General features: G+C 37.8%; 1 long non-coding RNA gene across 1 annotated transcript in view; it reads left to right on the top strand.

The window, feature by feature from the left end:
- Positions 1-13,417, top strand: part of LOC138748200 (uncharacterized) — a 23,235-nt gene extending 9,818 nt beyond the window's left edge. Inside the window, exon 3 of the long non-coding RNA XR_011347872.1 lies at positions 13,265-13,417. This is a non-coding gene — a long non-coding RNA (uncharacterized lncRNA). The remainder of the gene's footprint in view (positions 1-13,264) is intronic.
- The last annotated feature ends 2,565 nt before the right edge of the window (positions 13,418-15,982 follow it).

Here is a 15,982-nt window from a genome sequence, read left to right as displayed (position 1 = left end):
GGAGGGACAAATTTATCCAGGAAATAACACTATGATATCAGGAATGTCAGAGAGAGTAAGGCAATGAATGGCATCCATTTTATATATGTAATGAGAGGGAATGTGATTTAGGAATGGCACAATAGAGATATCATTAATGAAAGCTGCTTAAATATGGAATGATTTTTTAAAAAGCGGTATGGTGCAAAAGGAAAAGAAGCAGGTGCCGGCCGTCCAGCTCATCAAATCCACTTTCCTGCTTGATCCTTACATCCCTGAATTTCTCCATGGTCTAATGAAGAATAACAAGAGTGATATAGGGGATGAATGACAGAACAAGGATAGCCATTGACTGACAAGTTGTTGCAATGAACGAGAGAATGATGAAGTAAAGGATGACAGGAGAATTCTGGAGCGAGAGACACAGCAATAATTGCCAGCTAACATTAAATTCATTGGAAAATTATGCAGATTCAATTTTGTAGCCACAATTATATGTTGCATCTTATATAAGATGTCCTTTTTTTTGACAACTGCCAACGAAATTATCCTTCAGCACTTAATTTTGTCAATTAACTGTATCAGCAATCACAAAAAAAATTGAGTGGATTGCTACCAACCATACAATGTTTTATAACCATATAACAATTTACAGCACGGAAGCAGGCCATATCGGCCCTTCTAGTCTGCACCAATTTACGTGAAACTCCCCTAGTTCCACCGACCCACTCCCTTGCCCATAACCCTCCAACCCCCTCACATCCATGTACTCATCTAACCTCCTCTTGAATGACAGAATTAACCCTGCAGCAACTACCTCTTCCAGAAGATCATTCCACTCAGCCTTTGAGTGAAGAAGCATCCTCTTATAGTACTCCTAAAGTTTTGCCCCCTAACCCTTAACTTGTAACCCCCTTGTTCCAATCTCCCCTACTCTCAGGGGAAAGAGCCTTATCCAACAGGAAGCAAAGGAAGCATTCTAACCAAAAGGAAGCAGCAGTGGAAATGTATGAGGTGTTTACTGTCCTCGTTAGTGATAACTATATGGCATCATTTCATTAAGCAATTGATTTAATGAAAGATGAAGCACTGGACTATTAATTAACCAAAAACTTTAACGTTTAAAGGATCAGATTCATATTTACACACAGGTTTGTGACTTCCGCTTGGCTGTGGCATGGAGTGACAGCAGTAGTCAGAAGCTCCTATTTCAGCTTTTTCTACCTATTTGGATCTTTATTTTACAACCAAAGTGTTTTATATTTGACACCTTTCTTCTTCTTTAATTACACTTACTTTAAAATGGCCACAAGAAGTGGTAAGAAAGAAGTGCCAACTAGTCTAACTTTGGAGGCTATTTCTGGTCTACTGGCACAGCACAGACAGTTGCTATCCGATGAGTTTAAAACTATTTTAAATTAGGTTGATGCTAAGTTGGAAGAAATTCAGTGTTCAACCAAAGAACCCAGTGAATATTTATCATTTTCTGAGCTCACTCCGAGCAAATTGACCGACCGTCATTCTTCAAATTAAGTGACAGTAAATCTCGGATTAAATGGGAAAATGATTTAACTTGTGATATTGACCAGGCCGACTAGGAGAGGATGTGTTTGGAAGGTGTGAATAGATTGCTTAATGTAAGATATAGTATGATTAATTATAATTTTTTGCATCAATTATATCTAACTCCTGAGAAATTGAGGAATTTTGAATTTAGTAATTCAGCATTGTGTTTTAGATGTGGATCATGTGTTGGAACTTTTTTACACTCGGTCTGGCTTTGTGATAAAGCTCAATCATTTTGGTATAAAATTAGGGACTTCCAAAATTTGTTTAAAATTCAATTTTTATTCGATCCCAAAATTTTCTTGCTGGGTTATATCGTTCTATTTTTGGACTTGGGGGTTAGATAAGTTTCAGATAGCCTTTTTGCATTTAGCATTGACGGTGGCACGTAAATGTATTGCAGCTTCTTGGAAAGATGAAGTTGAGATAAATGTAAATCGTTGGCATAATGAGTTGAGGTCTTGTATTTATATGGAAAAAAATAACATAATTTGCATGATAATTATGATTTTTTAATTAAGATGTGGTCATCTTACTTAAATTGTGATAAATGTTTTTGCTTCCCTTGTGGGGTCTCTTTAGGGAGGGGGAAGGAGTGGGATAGTTGTAGTTTTACTTTTAATGCTTATGTTATGGATTTTGTATGTTGAGGGTGGGGGATAGGGGTGGGATAGTTCTAGTTTTAGTTTTAATTTTTGTTATGGATTTTGTAAAAGTTTTTGTTTGAAAAATATTAAATAAAGTTTTTTTTTTAAAAACGAAGTGACAGTAATTCAAAGCCAATAGCAAAAGTCGTTGACCAAGAAAGCAGGAGCAGATGACAAAATCTACATATTCTGGGCTTGGGTGAAGCTACTGGAAGTGGGCAACTTGCATTTTTTTTTCAGAGTTCTTCTGTATGGTTTTTGGAAAGGAGTTGCTCCCATCTCCGCCAGAATTGATAGAGCATATCACTCATTATTACCCAACCTGACTCAGGGGCATAGACCGTAGACAGTCATTATACAATTGCATTGATATCAAACCAAAGGACTTCTGATTTGTGAAGCTGATCGTAGAGTGAAAATTGAACTTAAATCAGGATTGTAGAAGATTGTTGTCTTGAAGGAGCAGGCCAAATGTAATGTCTGAGTTGCATAAGCATGTCTCCAAGCCCTCCCTGTTATATCCCCCATGCCACTGCATTACATTTCCCAACGGTCATAAGAAATGGCTTCCCTCAGTTGAAGAGGCTCAGAATGACATAGATGATCTCCCCTCTACATCATGTCCAGTATGAATCCCCACTTGATGGCTGAAACTGATCGACTTTTATTACTCTTTATGTGTCTGACACCTGTATATAACATTTGTTGAGCAAGTACTGATTGACTTTCTTTGCTTTGGCAACATTTTATAGGGTTTAAAAATCCACTTTGGTTGTAGTCATGTAAGTATTTTTCTTTGTAGTTAAAGCATTCAGCTTTGATATTTCTAAGTGAAGAACATTGAGAATTACACATTTATTTTTCTTTCCCTATAAATGGTTTATACTATTACTTTATTATATATCTCTTAGAACACTATGAGAAATCCTAGAAAATATATTTATGTTGAAGTTTTAGCAAAATTTTGTAGTGTTTAGAAGTATTGACTATATTTACATTAACAAGAATGGAGCTTGAGATAATGATTCCAACAGAAAGGTTTGTTTGGGTCAAGAATGATTGTTTTGAAGAGATTGTTGTTGGTATTTTCAACAGCAGTCCTGCTTTCAGGATTTAGGGAGTGGGGAAGGGATGAAGGGATGAAGGTTATTTCCATAAGGTTGTTATGGCTTTGCTAGATACACTTTTTAGCCGTAAGGTAGTTTGGGTATTAATTATTTTAATTAACTTTTTATTTTTAAAATAAGGATAATTCTATTAGTTTCCTTAGTTGAAATGTAAAAGGCTTGAACAATCTTGTTAAAAGGAAAAAAAAAATGTTTTCACATATTAATCAACATAAAGCCAGAATTATATTTCTACAAAAAACCTATATATGTCATTGTGATCATTCTAATCTTATGACAAGGTGGAGATGGAAGCATTTTCATTCTTCATTTCAGGATAAAGCCAGAGAGGTGTAGATTCTTATTTATCAAAATATTCCTTTTGTGCATCATACTGTTGTATCAGATATAAATAATATATATATATTATTGTTTCAGGAAATTGTACAATAAAATGGTAGTTTTTTGCTAATGTTTATGTCCCTAATGCAGATGATGTGGGGGTTTTTGGAACTTTTTTTCTTCTTTACCAGATTTGAGTTTATACTCTCTGTGCTTTGTGGGGATTTTAATTGCTGGTTAGATCATGCTTTGGACCATTTGTCCCCTACCCCTGTTACAATGAGTAAATCTGCCTCATTAATTCATATTTTCCTATCAAATTATGGTATCTCAGATGTTTGGAATTTTCTACATCCAAATAGGAGAGAGCATTCTTTCTTTTCACACGTTCATCGCACTTTTTCTAAAATTGATGATCAATTGATTCCACTGACACATTTTTATAATTATCAGAGTATAATAATATTGGATCATGCCCCTGAGGTATAATCCATGAGTCTCCCGAGCCTCCCTCAAATAAAAAGACAATGACGTTTCAATTCATCTTTACTATTGAATAATGATTTTGTGAAATTTATGGAGGAGCAGATAACTTTTTTTATTTAATGCAAATACTTCATGAGAAACTTCCAGTTTGGTTGTTTGGGATGCTATGAAAGCTTTTCTCAGGGTCAGATTATTTCTTATGTCGTGAATATAAAAAGAAAGGCCAATAAAGACAGATTAGAATTGGTTCATCAAATTAAACAAATAGATCAACCATATGCTCAAGTTAAAAGTCTTGATTTATATTAAAAATGAGTTGAACTTCAAACTAAATTTGATCTCTTTCAACGTATCCAATTGAAAGCCAACTTTTGAAAAGTAAGAATAAGTTTTGTATCCATTTGAGAGGTTGTGAAGCCAAGTGGAAAATTACAAACATTCAAATGGATGGTGGTAACATTATGGATCATTCGGAGATAAATAACTGTACACTTCTGAATTCACAGATGATAGCAATTTGATGAGCAGTGTTTTGAGCTGATTCAATATTGTGGGTCAGCCTATAATGTGCTGTAATATTCTATATTCTTTGATTAAACAAGTGAGATTATATGTGCCTGTTTTACAAGAGGAAATAGTTACTGCTATTTCTTCATTGCAATCTGGAAAATCTCCAGGATCTGATGGGTTTCCTGTGGAGTTTGTTTAAATAATTTTCTCAATTGCTTTCCCCTCAATTAAGTTCTGTGTTATCTGATTTGTTTAAACAAAGTAATCTTCCAGTATTCTTTAATGAAGCATGTATATCGCTCATTGTAAAGAAAGGTAAAGATCCAGCTGAGTGCTCCTCCTACAGGCAAATTTATTAAATGTTGATGTTAAAATCTTGACAAAAGTATTGCCCCATATATTGGGAAATATCCTATCATCAATCATTTCTGAAGATCAGACTGGTTTCATTAAAAAAAAAATTGTCTAATTTTAATATGTGTCACTTATTAAATACTTACCTTTCAGTGTGGTTACTGAATGTAATCTTTCCTTAGATGCAAAGAAAGCATTTGATCAGGTGGAATATAGATATTTATTTGCAATTGTAGAAAAATCTAATTTTGGACCATCTTCTATTACATGGATTAAATTGTTGTATTCTTCCCCTTTGGTTTCAATTCTCACTAACTTTCAGTAGTTGCAGCCTTTTAATCTCCAATGAATAACCTGTCAAGAGTGTCCTTTAAGTCAATTACTTTTTAATTTGGTCATACAGCCATTAGCGATTGCATCTCGAGAGTGTGAGGATATTTCAAGGATTTGTAGGAAGGGAGTTGAACATAAAGTTTCCCTTTATGCAGATGATCTTCTTCTTTCCATATCAAGCCCTGACACTTCTTTCCCTTCCAGGCTGCATTCAATTCTCAATTTAGAATATAGATTAAATTTGCAGAAAAGTGAACTTTTCCCTTTGAATGCTCCTGTATCAGTATATACTAGACTCCTGTGGTATCATGGTCTTACAGTTACAAAGAATCATAAATATCTTTTTAAAGAAAATTTCCTTGCTTTATTAAAATATGTGAAACAAGTCTCTAATGCAACAGTTGCCTTGTCTATATCTCTGGATAGTCATAATAATTTATTCAAATGAATATTTTGCCTAAGTTTTTATTATTTAAATCCATGCTAAATTTCATTACCAAATCGTTTTATGATTCACATGATTCATCTTTTTTGTCTTATCTATGGAAAGGTAAGCACCTTCATCCAAATAAAGTTCATCTTCAAAAATCGAAAAGTAACAGTGGTGTAACAGTAACAGTAATTTCAGATTTTAATATTGGGTGGTTAATATACGTAGCCTTATGCTTCAGTTACATTTTCATGACCAAGTAGACCATCCAGATTGGGCCGCAATGTAGTTGAATTCTGCTAAAAACGTTTTCATCTCAGCACTTCTCGAATCCTCACTTCCTTTTTCTTTAAATAAATCAGTCTGGTTGTCAGGTAAATTCTGAAAGTCTGGGTGCAGTTCAGAAAACATTTTGGATTTCATGATTTTTCTCTTTGAAATCCTATTCTATCTAATCATCCTTTTCAACCTTCTTTACATGATTTTGTTTTTCATGACAGGCACAGATTGCTTGCATCATTTGAACAGTTTTCAGAAATGTTCAATTGACCAGATACTTCCAAATCTGGCATTTTCTTCACCTTCAGATATCTAATTTCCCTGGGGCACCTTTTGCGAACATTATTGATGTGTTTTTAGTTTACAACTTTCTCGCAAAAGTCTAATATCCATTATTTATGATAAGTCAGTAGGTTTAAGACACATTCCCTTAGCTAAAATTAAAATACCTGGGAATAGGATTTAAGCTTTTCAATATTGGACCAGGTTTGGGATTCAATTTTTAAGCTGGTTAATACCACATCTTTATGCGCATTCCATTGTTTGTTACAGTTTAAAGTTGTACATAGGGCTCGTATGTCTAAAGTTAAATTATCTCGTATTTATTCCGATGTAGACCCTTGCTGTGATAAATGTAAGAGGGGAGAGGCTTGCTTCCCTAATCTACATTTTGAATGTGTCCTAGTCTCAAAAGTTATTGGAGAGGTGTGTTTCATATGTTATCTTTAATCCTTAATTTAAATTTAGAGCCTAATCCTTTGTTTGTTCTTTTCACCACAACTGGAGAGGCTGAGGTTCTTTCAACTCCAATCAAATGTCGAGTTCTCTCTTTTGCCTTTCTTTTCTTTTTCAATATTTTTTATTAGTTTTCAGTAGTGATAAACAAGTAAAAGCCATTAAACAGAGTAAGTATGTAAAAAGAAATATACAGGTGTAGTGATTATATGTAGAAAAAGTCTATTATATATAAACAAATTACTTTAACTGGCAGACTAAAAGTAAGACAAAAAAAACTACACACTTAAATATTAAATAGCTAATTGAAAAAGACAAAAAAATATTACTATTCTACAAAATCTCCCCCCTTTCCTTCCAAAGTTGTTGGCCATTGCATTTAATTTACTACCATGTAGAGAGGACTAAAATCACAGAATAATATCAGATAATCTTATAAAAGGACCCAGTAATTTTTTTTTAAATTCAAAACCATACAACATCTGATTTTTCTAAAGTTAAATATGCCATCATATCGGATAGCCATTGACTATGTGAAGGAGGGACAGCATCTTTCCATTTCATCAGTATTGAATGTCTAGCAATAACAATATAACCATAACCATATAACCATTTACAGAGCAGAAACAGGCCATATTGGCCTTTCAAGTCCACACCAGTTCACTTCTTTTTTTCTTTCTTCTTCTTTGGCATGGCTTCGCAGACGAAGTCCTCAATAAGGGAAGTAAAGGAGATTACATAGGATTGTTAAATTCGGTCAGTTATCTTAGTTAGAGCAATTAAGGGATTTGGCCTCAAATTAACATTAAGGACTAAAGATAAGGTAGGAAAATATCTTCCCAAAGAAGGGAACGAGAAGTACAAGACAAGAACATGTGTAGCACAGAACCTTCTTCAGTCCTGCACCTGTCATATTGTGAAGAAACGTTTAAGTAAAATTTAGCCAATTGAACTTTAGAAAAGTAGGCATGATGTATTACCTTAAATTGTAGAAGTGAGTAATGGGCACAAAAAGAAGATGAATTTACTAATTTTAAAATAGAACCCCATGTGATATCCAAAAATGAAAGCTGAATGCATGCTGAAGATCTTGCTCCCATAATTTTTTTTAACTTATCTTGGGAATTGTCCCTAGACTTTAATAATAAATTATATATGGCTGATATCAGTTTTTTTTTTGATTCAGTTTAAATTTATAAATCATCCCTATACTATTAATATAAATGTTGTGAGGAAGCTTCAACAATAAAAAATCCAAAAAACCCCTAATTTGTAGGTATCTAAAGAAGTGCTGCCTGGCTAGTTTGAATTTAGCTATTGAATGAAGCTAAATTATTATCAATAAATAAATCTTGAAGGGACTGGATACCCAATTTAAACCATTCACTAAAAGCCGAGTCTTGCATGGAGGGTGAAAAGAATAATATAGGGCTGGCTAGTAAAAATCTACAATATCCATAAGATTTTCTAAATAGAAACCAGATTCACGAAGAATGTTTAACAACAAAATGACCGTTTAACTTAGAAGCTGAAAATGGTAATGGTGCTCCAAAATAAGAAAATTTTTTTAGAAGAATGAATTTCTAAATTAATCCAATTTAAAGCATCCATTCTATCTGTATAATGAATCCAAAAAATGAAGAATCTAATATTAGATGCCCAATAGTAAAATGAGGTCATGCTAAACCACCTTTCTTTTTAAGATTTGGTAGAAAAACTTTACTAAGACGAGGAAGCTTATTTTTTTCCACCCAAATATATGAAGAAATAATTGAGTCAAGTGTTATGAGCCCAGAGGACCCCAAAACCCAGCAGCAATAGAAATTCACCAAGACAACTGGTTACTTAAACAAAAGTTGTTTGTAATTTCCTTTAAACATAAAACAGGATCATACTTTAACTTATTACTATTAACTTAACTTAACCTAACTTAACCCCCTTCTAATTCTAACCGCATGTGTATCTAATGTGTATATGTTCAGGAAAGTTCTTTGCTTTAATAGTCCAATCATTTACTTCTCACTTCTCCAAGTTCACCAGTATCAGGCAATTCTTATGCAAAGGATTTAACATTTAAGAATTTTCACTAGGTTCTGGTACTTAAAGTTAAATGGTTAACACTCAGAAAGATTCTTGTTGGTTTTAGAGAGATTCTTGTTGCACGTTGGACACACACAAACTGACTCCCTCTGATCAGTTACTTCAGCGTCTTGCTGAAGAAACTTGCCCCATCATGGGTTTTCCCAAATGATAACCTCTTCACCTAGGTCACTACAGAGTTCCTCTTCATTTCCTTATTTTAGGAGAAACACTCTAGCCAGCCACTTCCTCTTGTAAGAACAACAGGGTTTTCAACAGGTTGACTCAGAATTCACAACCCATCTTCAAAATGGGGTTTTCAACAAGCCTACCAGCTTTCCTTGTTGTAGCCTCAAATGCTACTGCAGAACTGTAGAACTGAATTCTCTCTCTCTCTCTCTCTCTCTCTCTCTCTCTCTCTCTCTCCCTCTCTCTCTCTCCCCGAACTTTTCCATTTGCACCTGCTTTTTAAATTATTTTCAAAGCAGTTCCATTGTCTTTGCAGTCACTGGTGCTTGAATGTCTGGCTTCAGCAAAGCTCTTGCATTTTAAATGAGATGTGAAGTGTAAATATCTGTCTGTGAAGTGACCTACACACCAAACCCCCACAATCTATCAATCCCAAAAATATATTTATATATAACCACATAACCATATGACCATTGCAGTACAGAAACAGGCCATCTCGGCCCCTCTAGTCCGTACCAATTCAAGTGATCTCCTTCAGTCCCACTTACCTGCACTCTGTCCATAACCCTCTAATCCACTCACATCCATGCACCTTTCCAACTTTTTCTTAAATGACAAAATTGACCTTGCTGCAACCACCTCTTCCAGAAGGTCATTCCACTCAGCCACCTCTCTTTGAGTGAAGATGCCCCCTCTCATATTACTTCTAAACCTTTGCCCCCTAACTCTTAACTCATGACCCCTCATTCCAATCTAACCTACCCTCAAGGGGAAGAGCCTATTCATATCTACTATATCAATCCGCCTCATAATTTTAAATGCCTCTATCAAATTCCCCCTCAACCTTCTATGCTCCAATTAATAAAGACCCAGTCTAATCAATCTTTCTTTGTATTCTAGAGACTGCAATCCAGGCAACATTTTAGTAAATTTTCGCTACACCCTCTCTACCTTATTGATATCCTTCCTATAATTTGGGGACCAGAAATGCACAAAGTATTCCAAATTTGGCCTCACCAATGCCTTGGATAGTCTCAACATCACTTCCCAACTCCTATATTCTATGCTTTGATTTATAAAGGCAGGCATACCAAAAGCCTTCTTTACCACTCTACCTACATGAGATATATAATATAACCCATTACACAAGTGAATCAAAAACAATTTTAGGAACAAAAACAGGAACAGCCTGGAAGATGTATAAAAACTTAGATAAAATGACAGCATTAATTTGCCAATTAAGGACTTGAAAGAGAAGACCATTTAGCTAAGGACTTCTTAACATAATTCAATAAAGTAGGAAAATTCTCTAGAAACAGATCATTGTAATTTTCAGTAATAGTGACACCTAGAAAATTAAATTGATTTTAGCTGTTTTAAAAAGAAATGCAATATCTAGGGAACAAGAAAATTTCAATACAAACAGCTCACTTTTCTAAAGATTTAGTTTAGACCCTGAAAATTGACCAAAATTGGTGGAGCAGTGACAAAATAGATGGGATAGAATGATCAGGATCAGAAATATACAACAAAAGATCATGTGCATACAATAAACCTTATGAGCACTTTCACCTCTTGAAATTCCAAAGATATCACTAGATTGCCAAAAGGCAAGGGCCAATGGTTATAATGCAAAATTAAATAAAAAGGGCTGAGGATAACCTTGCTAATCCCACAGCAAAGATTAAAGGGTTTGAATTTTAAAGAGTTAGTAACAATTGAAGCAGCAGGAGATAAGTATAACAATTTGATCCAATTGATAAATTTAGGGCCAAAATTAAATATTTCCAGCCCTTTAAATAGATAGTCCCATTCTCCCCTATCAAAAGTTTTTTCAGCATCTAGGGACATAACACACCCCAAAGGAGAGACAGGAGGGGAGTAAAGACTATTTAATAAATGAAGGATATTAAACTGTGAATCCCTTCTTTGGCTTGGTTTCGCGAACGAAGATTTATGGAGGGGGTAAAAGTCCACGTCAGCTGCAGGCTCGATTGTGGCTGACAAGTCCGATGCGGGACAGGCAGACATGGTTGCAGTGGTTGCAGGGGAAAATTGGTTGGTTGGGGTTGGGTGTTGGGTTTTTCCTCCTTTGTCTTTTGTCAGTGAGGTGGGCTCTGCAGTCTTCTTCAAAGGAGGTTGCTGCCCGCCGAACTGTGAGGCGCCAAGATGCACGGTTTGAGGCGATATCAGCCCACTGGCGGTGGTCAATGTGGCAGGCACCAAGAGATTTCTTTAGGCAGTCCTTGTACCTCTTCTTTGGTGTACCTCTGACACGATGGCCAGTGGAGAGCTCGCCAGATAACACGATCTTGGGAAGGCAATGGTCCTCCATTCTGGAGACGTGACCTACCCAGCGCAGCTGGATCTTCAGCAGCGTGGACTCGATGCTGTCGGCCTCTGCCATCTCGAGTACTTCGATGTTAGGGATGAAGTCGCTCCAATTAATGTTGAGGATGGAGCAGAGACAACGTTGGTAAAAGCGTTTTAGGAGCCGTAGGTGATGCCGGTAGAGGACCCATGATTCGGAGCCGAACAGGAGTGTGGGTATGACAACGGCTCTGTATACGCTTATCTTTGTGAGGTTTTTCAGTTGGTTGTTTTTCCAGACTCTTTTGTGTAGTCTTCCAAAGGCGCTATTTGCCTTGGCGAGTCTGTTGTCTATCCCATTGTCGATCCTTGCATCTGATGAAATGGTGCAGCCGAGATAGGTAAACTGGTTGACCGTTTTGAGTTTTGTGTGCCCGATGGAGATGTGGGGGGGCTGGTAGTCATGGTGGGGAGCTGGCTGATGGAGGACCTCCGTTTTCTTCAGGCTGACTTCCAGGCCAAACATTTTGGCAGTTTCCGCAAAACAGGACGTCAAGCGCTGAAGAGCTGGCTCTGAATGGGCAACTAAAGCGGCATCGTCTGCAAAGAGTAGTTCACGGACAAGTTTCTCTTGTGTCTTGGTGTGAGCTTGCAGGCGCCTCAGATTGAAGAGACTGCCATCCGTGCGGTACCAGATGTAAACAGCATCTTCATTGTTGAGGTCAGACTGCTCAAACTACAGGGGAATCACGCTGCTCTCCATTGCAGGCAAAATCTTCACTAGGATTCTCCTAAATAGAATAATACCTAGTGTCGCCGAGAATATTCTCCCAGAATCACAGTGCGGCTTTCGCGCAAACAGAGGAACTACTGACGTGGTCTTTGCCCTCAGACAGCTCCAAGAAAAGTGCAGAGATCAAAACAAAGGACTCTACATCACCTTTGTTGACCTCACCAAAGCCTTCGACACCATGAGCAGGAAAGGGCTTTGGCAAATACTAGAGCGCCTCGGATGCCCCCCAAAGTTCCTCAATATGCTTATCCAACTGCACGAAAACCAACAACGTCGGGTCAGATACAGCAATGAGCTCTCTGAACCCTTCTCCATTAACAATGGCGTGAAGCAAGGCTGTGTTCTCGCACCAAACCTCTTTTCAATCTTCTTCAGCATGATGCTGAACCAAGCCATAAACTGTGAATAACATCCCTTAATAAACCTTATTTGATCTTCAGAAATAGTAAGAGACATGGAATATTGCTTAGATGGAAGGATGCTGCCTCCTCTACCCATGCTCAGTGGCTAAGGGACATGATAGCCTGTTTAAGTCTAGAAGAGATTTGATACTCAATTAGTAATTCAAATATAAGGTTTCAAATGTTGTGGGGACCATTCTTGAATCTTTTCTACAACCTCTAGGCATATTAGGAATCCTAAACTTTAGTACTTTGCTGTTTAACTCCAGGAAAGAAATATACATTCTTTTTTTTTATCTTTTAGCCATAAAATGATGATAAGGGGATGGGGTTTTGAGACACATCTATCCGTGTTAAAATTATTGGATGTGTTTATATGTTATATATATTGAGGATGTGCTCAATATGCCTTTGTAACTTGCTGAGCTATGTAATCTATTATTTTTATTGTGCATCCTGTAATTGTACTATATATGCATATTTATGTCTATAAAATCAATAAAAATATTATTAAAAAATCAGGTTTGTGCCATCATAAACCTGAGTGACTGGCTGGTGTTTTGTAATTATTATAAATTCAATTTCAATAATATGATTCTTTACATGCTGTCAATAGAAAATATGCATATCAAATTGATGTCCATTGAGATATAAATTGTTAAGTTTATAATCATTAACACCCTTGTGATCTTGTAATGATTACAGTATCAAATATGCCCTTTCAGACAAACAAGTACTAAAGATTAGAAATTGAAAGCCAATTTAATGTGTTGTCAAAGAGCATCTATTGAGGCATGCCAGAGAATGGAGTCAATGCCAGCAAGAGACCAGGGAGAAAAGGGATAGCTGTGGAGATGCAGCACACAAAATGCTGGAGGAACTAGGTGAGTTAGACATGTTACGAGCCCAGAGGACCCCAAAACCCAGCAGCAATAGAAATTCACCAAAACAAATGTTTACTTAAACAAAAGTTGTTTGTAATTTCCTTTTAACATAAAAACAGGATCAAACTTTAACTTATTACTATTAACTTAATTTAACCTAACTTAACCTCCTTCTAATTCTAAGCACATATATATGTAAAGTGTGTATGTTCAGGAAAGTTCTTTACTTTAATAGTTTAATCATTCACTTCTCACTTCTCTAAGTTCACCGATATCAGGCAATTCTTATGTTGCGCACAGAATTTAACATTTATGAATTTTCACCAGGCTCTGGTCCTTAAAGTTAAATGGTTACTGCTCAGTAAGGTTCTAGAGATATTTGTTGCTCGTTAGACATACACAAGCTGATGCCAAATTGGTCACTTCAGTGTCTTGCCAAATAAACTTTCCCCATCAATTTTCCAAATGATAACCTCTTCTTCCAAGTCACCGCAGAGTTCCTCTTGATTCCCTTATTTCAGACAAAACACTTGAGCCAGCCATTTCCTCTTGCAAGGAGTACAAGCATTTTCAACAGTCTGAACTCAGAACTCACAACCCATCTTTAAAATGGGGTTTTCAACAAGCCTGCCAACTTGCCATGTTGCAGCCTCAAAAGCTACTGGAGAACTGATATCTCTCTCTCTCTCTCTCTCTCTCTCTCTCTAAGAGAAGAATCTTGTCTGTTTTTCCTCTCTCTTCTTGTAAAAACCAGAACTCCATACCCAATCTTTGAAAAATCTTTATCAGCACTCTGCCTGTTCTTTCTTTGGCTTGGCTTCGCGGACGAAGATTTATGGAGAGGGTAAAAAGTCCACGTCAGCTGCAGGCTCGTTTGTGGCTGACAAGTCCGATGCGGGACAGGCAGACACGATTGCAGCGGTTGCAGGGGAAAATTGGTTGGTTGGGGTTGGGTGTTGGGTTTTTCCTCCTTTGCCTTTTGTCAGTGAGGTGGGCTCTGCGGTCTTTTTCAAAGGAGGTTGCTGCCCGCCAAACTGTGAGGCGCCAAGATGCATGGTTTGAGGCGTTATCAGCCCACTGGCGGTGGTCAATGTGGCAGGCACCAAGAGATTTCTTTAGGCAGTCCTTGTACCTTTTCTTTGGTGCACCTCTGTCACGGTGGCCAGTGGAGAGCTCGCCATATAACACGATCTTGGGAAGGCGATGGTCCTCCATTCTGGAGACGTGACCCATCCAGCGCAGCTGGATCTTCAGCAGCGTGGACTCGATGCTGTCAACCTCTGCCATCTCGAGTACTTCGACGTTAGGGATGTAAGCGCTCCAATGGATGTTGAGGATGGAGCGGAGACAACGCTGGTGGAAGCGTTCTAGGAGCTGTAGGTGGTGCCGGTAGAGGACCCATGATTCGGAGCCGAACAGGAGTCTGGGTATGACAACGGCTCTGTATAGGCTTATCTTTGTGAGGTTTTTCAGTTGGTTGTTTTTCCAGACTCTTTTGTGTAGTCTTCCAAAGGCGCTATTTGCCTTAGCGAGTCTGTTGTCTATCTCATTGTCGATCCTTGCATCTGATGAAATGGTGCAGCCGAGATAGGTAAACTGGTTGACCGTTTTGAGTTTTGTGTGCCCGATGGAGATGTGGGGGGGCTGGTAATCATGGTGGGGAGCTGGCTGATGGAGGACCTCAGTTTTCTTCAGGCTGACTTCCAGGCCAAACATTTTGGCAGTTTCCGCAAAGCAGGACGTCAAGCGCTGAAGAGCTGGCTCTGAATGGGCAACTAAGGCGGCATCGTCTGCAAAGAGTAGTTCACGGACAAGTTTCTCTTGTGTCTTGGTGTGAGCTTGCAGGCGCCTCAGATTGAAGAGACTGCCATCCGTGCGGTACCGGATGTAAACAGCGTCTTCATTGTTGGGGTCTTTCATGGCTTGGTTCAGCATCATGCTGAAGAAGATTGAAAAGAGGGTTGGTGCCAGAACACAGCCTTGCTTCACGCCATTGTTAATGGAGAAGGGTTCAGAGAGCTCATTGCTGTATCTGACCCGACCTTGTTGGTTTTCGTGCAGTTGGATAATCATGTTGAGGAACTTTGGGGGACATCCGATGCGCTCTAGTATTTGCCAAAGCCCTTTCCTGCTCACGGTGTCGAAGGCTTTGGTGAGGTCAACAAAGGTGATGTAGAGTCCTTTGTTTTGTTCTCTGCACTTTTCTTGGAGCTGTCTGAGGGCAAAGACCATGTCAGTAGTTCCTCTGTTTGCGCGAAAGCCGCACTGTGATTCTGGGAGAATATTCTCGGCGACACTAGGTATTATTCTATTTAGTAGAATCCTAGCGAAGATTTTGCCTGCAATGGAGAGCAACGTGATTCCCCTGTAGTTTGAGCAGTCTGATTTCTCGCCTTTGTTTTTGTACAGGGTGATGATGGTGGCATCACGAAGATCCTGAGGCAGTTTACCTTGGTCCCAACAAAGCTTGAAAAACTCATGCAGTTTGGCATGCAGAGTTTTGCCGCCAGCCTTCCAGACTTCTGGGGGGATTCCATCCATACCTGCTGCTTTGCCACT

This window comes from Narcine bancroftii, chromosome 1 (assembly GCF_036971445.1).
Source record: "Narcine bancroftii isolate sNarBan1 chromosome 1, sNarBan1.hap1, whole genome shotgun sequence".
Lineage (NCBI taxonomy): Eukaryota > Metazoa > Chordata > Chondrichthyes > Torpediniformes > Narcinidae > Narcine > Narcine bancroftii.
Note: the sequence above shows the minus strand (reverse complement) of the source record. Positions and strands in the feature narration are given on the sequence as shown.